Below are 7,203 nucleotides of genomic sequence, written 5' to 3' on the forward strand. Positions count from 1 at the left end.
GTTTCGCACTTGTAACGGTACAACACCCAGTATTTGGCTTGTTCATGCCGTTTTGTGTGCTTTCACAACATTTTACCTATCGCAGTTTCGTACTCGCAATAAAACAACATTATCTCGTTAGATGACGTCGTTTTTGGTGGTTTCACGACGCTACCTAGCTTAAACTAACATAACTCAACCTAACATAACCTTCGCACTTCTATCGTTAGAAAACGTTTTACTCGTTACTTTACATTGCTTTCTACAACTTTACGACGGTTTCAAGCGCTTTCACATTAGATATCGCAGTTCCCAACTTGTAAAGGTGAAAAACACTGCATCTCATTAAGTGACATTGTTTAATGCGGTTTTACGACGGTTCATACCTTAACCTAACGTAACCTAACCTAACCTAACCCAACCTAACCTAACATAACCTAACCTAACCTAACCTAACCAAACCTAACCTAACGTAACCTAACCTAACCTAACCTAGCCTAACGACGTTTGCAAGCGCTTTCACATTAGATATCGAAGTTCCCGACTTGTAATGGTGAAAAACACTGCATCTCACTAAGTGACATTGTTTAATGCGGTTTTACGACGGTTCATATCTTGACCTAACCTAACATTCGTACTTGTATTGAAAAACGCTCAATTACACTGTTTCGTTCACAATTACGATATTTGCATTACCTCACAGTTTTTCACCAACTTATTGCAGTACAGAACGCTGTATCTAGCTAAATGACATTGTTCTTTAAGGTTTCACGATGCTTGCATGCGCTTTAACGAGAATATCACAATATAGCAGTTTCGCACTTGTAACGGTAGAACACGCAGTATTTGGCTTGTTCATGCCGTTTTGTGTGCTTTCACAACATTTCACCTATCGCAGTTTAATACTCGCAATAAAACAACAGTATCTCGTTAGATGACGTCGTTTTTGGTAGTTTCACGACGCTACCTAGCTTAAACTAACCCAACCTAACCTAACCTTCGCACTTCTATCGTTAGAAAACGTTTTACTCGCAACTTTACAATGTTTTCTACAAGATTACGACGGTTTCATGCGCTTTCACATTAGATATCGTAGTTCCCGAATTGTAATGTTGAAAAACACTACATCTCACTAAGTGACATTGTTTAATGCGGTTTTACGACGGTAGATATGTGAACCTAACCTAACATTCGCACTCGTATCTAAAGACGCTCAATTACACTGTTTCGTTCACAATTATGATATTTGCTTGACCTCACAGTTTCTCACCAACTTATTACAGTACAGAACGCTGTATCTCGCTAAATGACATCGTTCTTTAAGGTTTCACGATACTTGCATGCGCTTTACCGAGAATGTCACAACATAGCAGTTTCGCACTTGTACTGGTACAACACGCAGTATTTGGCTTGTTCATGCCGTTTTGTGTGCTTTCACAACATTTTACCTATCGCAGTTTCGTACTCGCAATAAAACACTATCTCGTTAAATGACGTCGTTTTTGGTGGTTTCACGACGCTACCTAGCTTAAACTAACATAACTCAACATAACATAACCTTCGCACTTCTATCGTTAGAAAACGTTTTACTCGCTACTTTACATTGCTTTCTACAACATTACGACGGTTTCAAGCGCTTTCACATTAGATATCGCAGTTCTCAACTTGTAAAGGTGAAAAACACTGCATCTCACTAAGTGACATTGTTTAATGCGGTTTTAGCGCGGTTCATATCTTAACCTAACCTAACCTAACCCAACCTAACCTAACATAACCTAACCTAACCTAACCTAACCAAACCTAACCTAACGTAACCTAACCTAACCTAACCTAACCTAACCTAACGACGTTTGCAGGCGCTTTCACATTAGATATCGCAGTTCCCCACTTTTAATGGTGAAAAACACTGCATCTCACTAATTGACATTGTTTAATGCGGTTTTACGACGGTTCATATCTTAACCTAACCTAACATTCGCACTTGTATCTAAAAACGCTCTATTACACTGTTTTGTTCACAATTACGATATTTGCATAACCTCACAGTTTTTCACCAACATATTGCAGTACGGAACGCTGTATCTCGCTAAATGACATCGTTCTTTAAGGTTTCACGATGCTTGCATGCGCTTTAACGAGAATATCACAATATAGCAGTTTCGCACTTGTAACGGTAGAACACGCAGTATTTGGCTTGTTCATGCCGTTTTGTGTGCTTTCACAACATTTCACCTATCGCAGTTTAATACTCGCAATAAAACAACACTATCTCGTTAGATGACGTCGTTTTTGGTAGTTTCACGACGCTACCTAGCTTAAACTAACCCAACCTAACCTAACCTTCGCACTTCTATCGTTAGAAAACGTTTTACTCGCAACTTTACAATGTTTTTACAAGATTACGACGGTTTCATGCGCTTTCACATTAGATATCGTAGTTCCCGACTCGTAATGTTGAAAAACACTACATCTCACTAAGTGACATTGTTTAATGCGGTTTTACGACGGTTGATATGTCAACATAACCTAACATTCGCACTTGTATATAAAGACGCTCAATTACACTGTTTCGTTCACAATTACGATATTTGCTTGACCTCACAGTTTCTCACCAACTTATTACAGTACAGAATGCTGTATCTCGCTAAATGACATCGTTCTTTAAGGTTTCACGATACTTGCATGCGCTTTACCGAGAATGTCACAACATAGCAGTTTCGCACTTGTAACGGTACAACACGCAGTATTTGGCTTGTTCATGCCGTTTTGTGTGCTTTCACAACATTTTACCTATCGCAGTTTCGTACTCGCAATAAAACAACATTATCTCGTTAGATGACGTCGTTTTTGGTGGTTTCACGACGCTACCTAGCTTAAACTAACATAACTCAACCTAACATAACCTTCGCACTTCTATCGTTAGAAAACGTTTTTCTCGTTACTTTACATTGCTTTCTACAACTTTACGACGGTTTCAAGCGCTTTCACATTAGATATCGCAGTTCCCAACTTGTAAAGGTGAAAAACACTGCATGTCACCAAGTGACATTGTTTAATGCGGTTTTACGACGGTTCATATCTTAACCTAACCTAACATTCGTACTTGTATTGAAAAACGCTCTATTACACTGTTTCGTTCACAATTACGATATTTGCATAACCTCACAGTTTTTCACCAACTTATTGCAGTACAGAACGTTGTATCTCGCTAAATGACATTGTTCTTTAAGGTTTCACGATGCTTGCATGCGCTTTAACGAGAATATCACAATATAGCAGTTTCGCACTTGTAACGGTAGAACACGCAGTATTTGGCTTGTTCATGCCGTTTTGTGTGCTTTCACAACATTTCACCTATCGCCGTTTAATACTCGCTATAAAACAACACTATCTCGTTAGATGACGTCGTTTTTGGTAGTTTCACGACGCTACCTAGCTGAAACTAACCTAACCTAACCTAACCTTCGCACTTCTATCGTTAGAAAACACTTTACTCGCAACATTACAATGTTTTCTACAAGATTACGACGGTTTCATGCGCTTTCACATTAGATATCGTAGTTCCCGACTAGTAATGTTGAAAAACACTACATCTCACTAAGTGACATTGTTTAATGCGGTTTTACGACGGTTGATATGTCAACCTAACCTAACATTCGCACTTGTATCTAAAGACGCTCAATTACACTGTTTCGTTCACAATTACGATATTTGCTTGACCTCACAGTTTCGCACCAGCTTATTACAGTACAGAACGCTGTATCTCGCTAAATGACATCGTTCTTTAAGGTTTCACGATACTTCCATGCGCTTTACCGAGAATGTCAAAACATAGCAGTTTCGCACTTGTAACGGTACAACACGCAGTATTTGGCTTGTTCATGCCGTTTTGTGTGCTTTCACATTTTACCTATCGCAGTTTCGTACTCGCAATAAAACAACACTATCTCGTTAGATGACGTCGTTTTTGGTGGTTTCACGACGCTACCTAGCTTAAACTAACATAACTCAACCTAACATAACCTTCGCACTTCTATCGTTAGAAAACGTTTTACTCGCAACTTTACAATGTTTTCTACAAGATTACGACGGTTTCATGCGCTTTCACATTAGATATCGTAGTTCCCGACTTGTAATGTTGAAAAACACTACATCTCACTAAGTGACATTGTTTAATGCGGTTTTACGATGGTTGATATCTCAACCTAACCTACCATTCGCACTTGTATCTAAAGACGCTCAATTACACTGTTTCGTTCACAATTACGATATTTGCTTGACCTCACAGTTTCTCACCAACTTATTACAGTACAGAACGCTGTATCTCGCTAAATGACATCGTTCTTTAGGTTTCACGATACTTGCATGCGCTTTACCGAGAATGTCACAACATAGCAGTTTCGCACTTGTAACGGTACAACACGCAGTATTTGGCTTGTTCATGCCGTTTTGTGTGCTTTCACAACATTTTACCTATCGCAGTTTCGTACTCGCTATAAAACAACACTATCTCGTTAGATGACGTCGTTTTTGGTGGTTTCACGACGCTACCTAGTTCAAACTAACCGAACCTTCGCACTTCTATCGTTAGAAAACGTTTTATTCGCTACTTTACAATGTTTTCTACAAGATTACGACGGTTTCATGCGCTTTCACATTAGATATCGCAGTTCCCAACTTGTAAAGGTGAAAAACACTGCATCTCACTAAGTGACATTGTTTATTGCGGTTTTACGACGGTTCATACCTTAACCTAACGTAACCTAACCTAACCTAACCCAACCTAACCTAACATAACCTAACCTAACCTAACCTAACCTAACCTAACCAAACCTAACCTAACCTAACCTAACCTTACCTAACCTAACCAAATTATCCTTACCTAACCTAACCTAACCAAACGTAACCTAACCTAACCTAACCTAACGTAACCTAACCTAACCTAACGTAACCTAACCTAACCTAACCTAACCTAACCCAACCTAACCTAACCTAACCTAACCCAACTCAACCCAACCTAACCTAATCTAACCTAACCTAACCTAACCTAACCTAACCTAACCTAACGACGGTTGCAAGCGCTTTCACATTAGATATCGCAGTTCCCGACTTTTAATGGTGAAAAACACTGCATCTCATCAAGTGACATTGTTTAATGCGGTTTTACGACGGTTCATATCTTAACCTAACCTAAAATTCGCACTTGTATTAAAAAACGCTCTATTACACTGTTTTGTTCACAATTACCATATTTGCATAACCTCACAGTTTTTCACCAACTTATTGCAGTACAGAACGTTGTATCTCGCTAAATGACATTGTTCTTTAAGGTTTCACGATGCTTGCATGCTATTTAACGAGAATATCACAATATAGCAGTTTCGCACTTGTAACGGTAGAACACGCAGTATTTGGCTTGTTCATAACGTTTTGTGTGCTTTCACAACATTTCACCTATCGCAGTTTAATACTCGCTATAAAACAACACTATCTCGTTAGATGACGTCGTTTTTAGTAGTTTCACGACGCTACCTAGCTTAAACTAACCTAACCTAACCTAACCTTCGCACTTCTATCGTTAGAAAACGTTTTACTCGCAACTTTACAATGTTTTCTACAAGATTACGACGGTTTCATGCGCTTTCACATTAGATATCGTAGTTCCCGACTTGTAATCTTGAAAAACACTACATCTCACTAAGTGACTGTTTATTGCGGTTTTACGACGGTTGATATGTCAACCTAACCTAACATTCCCACTTGTATCTAAAGACGCTCAATTACACTGTTTCGTTCACAATTACGATATTTGCTTCACCTCACAGTTTCTCACCAACTTATTACAGTACAGAACGCTGTATCTCGCTAAATGACATCGTTTTTTAAGGTTTCACGATACTTGCATGCGCTTTACCGAGAATGTCAAAACATAGCAGTTTCGCACTTGTAACGGTACAACACGCAGTATTTGGCTTGTTCATGCCGTTTTGTGTGCTTTCACATTTTACCTAGCGCAGTTTCGTACTCGCAATAAAACAACACTATCTCGTTAGATGACGTCGTTTTTGGTGGTTTCACGACGCTACCTAGCTTAAACTAACATAACTCAACCTAACATAACCTTCGCACTTCTATCGTTAGAAAACGTTTTACTCGCTACTTTACATTGCTTTCTACAACATTACGACGGTTTCAAGCGCTTTCACATTAGATATCGCAGTTCCCAACTTTTAAAGGTGAAAAACACTGCATCTCACTAAGTGACATTGTTTAATGCCGTTTTAGCGCGGTTCATATCTTAACCTAACCTAACATTCGTACTTGTATTGAAAAACGCTCTATTACACTGTTTCGTTCACAATTACGATATTTGCATAACCTCACAGTTTTTCGCCAACTTATTGCAGTACAGAACGCTGTATCTCGCTAAATGACATTGTTCTTTAAGGTTTCACGATGCTTGCATGCGCTTTAACGAGAATATCACAATATAGCAGTTTCGCACTTGTAACGGTAGAACACGCAGTATTTGGCTTGTTCATGCCGTTTTGTGTGCTTTCACAACATTTCACCTATCGCAGTTTCGTACTCGCAATAAAACAACACTATCTCGTTAGATGACGTTGTTTTTGGTAGTTTCACGACGCCACCTAGCTTAAACTAACATAACTCAACCTAACATAACCTTCGCACTTCTATCGTTAGAAAACGTTTTACTCGCTACTTTACATTGCTTTCTACAACATTACGACGGTTTCAAGCGCTTTCACATTAGATATCACAGTTCCCAACTTGTAAAGGTGAAAAACACTGCATCTCACTAAGTGACATTGTTTAATGCGGTTTTAGCGCGATTCATATCTTAACCTAACCTAACCTAACCTAACCTAACCTGACCCAACCTAACCTAACATAACCTAACCTAACCTAACCTAACCAAACCTAACCTAACGTAACCTAACCTACCCTAACCTAACCTAACGACGTTTGCAAGCGCTTTCACATTAGATATCGCAGTTCCCGACTTGTAATGGTGAAAAACACAGCATCTCACTAAGTGACATTGTTTAATGCGGTTTTAGTGCGGTTCATATCTTAACCTAACCTAACCTTACCTAACCCAACCTAACCTAACCTAACCTAACCAAACCTTACCTAACATCCCTAACCTAACCTAACCTAACCTAACCTAACCAAACCTAACCTAACCTAACCTAACGTAAC

The sequence above is a fragment of the Rhipicephalus microplus genome, unplaced genomic scaffold, assembly GCF_043290135.1.
Source record: "Rhipicephalus microplus isolate Deutch F79 unplaced genomic scaffold, USDA_Rmic scaffold_31, whole genome shotgun sequence".
NCBI classification, from domain to species: Eukaryota; Metazoa; Arthropoda; class Arachnida; order Ixodida; family Ixodidae; genus Rhipicephalus; species Rhipicephalus microplus.